The sequence below is a fragment of the Octopus bimaculoides genome, chromosome 1 (assembly GCF_001194135.2).
Source record: "Octopus bimaculoides isolate UCB-OBI-ISO-001 chromosome 1, ASM119413v2, whole genome shotgun sequence".
Classification (NCBI taxonomy): domain Eukaryota; kingdom Metazoa; phylum Mollusca; class Cephalopoda; order Octopoda; family Octopodidae; genus Octopus; species Octopus bimaculoides.
The window spans coordinates 180,592,374-180,593,392 of NC_068981.1; the positions used below are offsets into that span (position 1 = coordinate 180,592,374).

A 1,019-nucleotide genomic window follows, 5' to 3' on the forward strand; every position below is an offset into this window, starting at 1 on the left:
ATATATATATATATATATATATATATATATACGACAGGCTTCTTTCAGTTTCTGTCTACCAAATCCACTCACAAGGCTTTAGTCGGCTCGAGGCTATAGTAGAAGACACTTGCCCAAGGTGCCATGCAGTGGGAATGAACCCAAAACCATGTGGTTGGTAAGCAAGCTACTTACCACACAGCCACTCATAGTGTTAATTTTTTTTTTTTGTCTTCATCTTTCCCATCACCAAACTGAATTAAGTATCAGTAATATACTTGAGTTTATTCAATTAATTATACCTCCTCATCATCTATCTACTACACATGATCTTTCACATAATAATTGAAGAAAGGCAAACATTCTTCATGTAATAATATTTAGTTCAAATAAGGAAAATATGATAAAGAAGAATTTGAAGACAATACATTGAGTTTGTTATGAAGTATGACTTGGTTCCCAACTTTTCTGCAATATATCTGGAACAGCAGATTTGTAGGCTGCACTTAGCCATTTGGCCAACTACTGACATAGATATGCTATGCCTCATCAGAACTGACCTGATGCTATGCAACAACATTTCCACTACAAAACAATAAACAACCCTCCTCTCCTATATATGTATGTAGGAGTGGCTGTGTGGTAAGTAGCTTGCTTACCAACCACATGGTTCCGGGTTCAGTCCCACTGTATGGCACCTTGGGTAAGTGTCTTCTACTATAGCCTCGGGCCGACCAAAGCCTTGTGAGTGGATTTGGTAGACGGAAACTAAAAGAAGCCCATCGTATATATGTATATATATATATATATATCATCATCATCATCATCATCATCGTTTAACGTCCGCTTTCCATGCTAGCATGGGTTGGACGATTTGACTGAGGACTGGTGAAACTGGATGGCAACACCAGGCTCCAATCTAATTTGGCAGAGTTTCTACAGCTGGATGCCCTTCCTAACGCCAACCACTCAGAGAGTGTAGTGGGTGCTTTTACGTGTCACCCATATGTATGTGTGTCTGTGTTTGCCCCCCCCCCCCC

At 39.9% G+C, this 1,019-nt stretch overlaps 1 protein-coding gene across 3 annotated transcripts in view; it reads left to right on the forward strand.

The window, feature by feature from the left end:
* Positions 1-1,019, forward strand: part of LOC106873027 (FK506-binding protein 15) — an 88,673-nt gene that overhangs the window by 20,409 nt on the left and 67,245 nt on the right. The window lies entirely within an intron of this gene.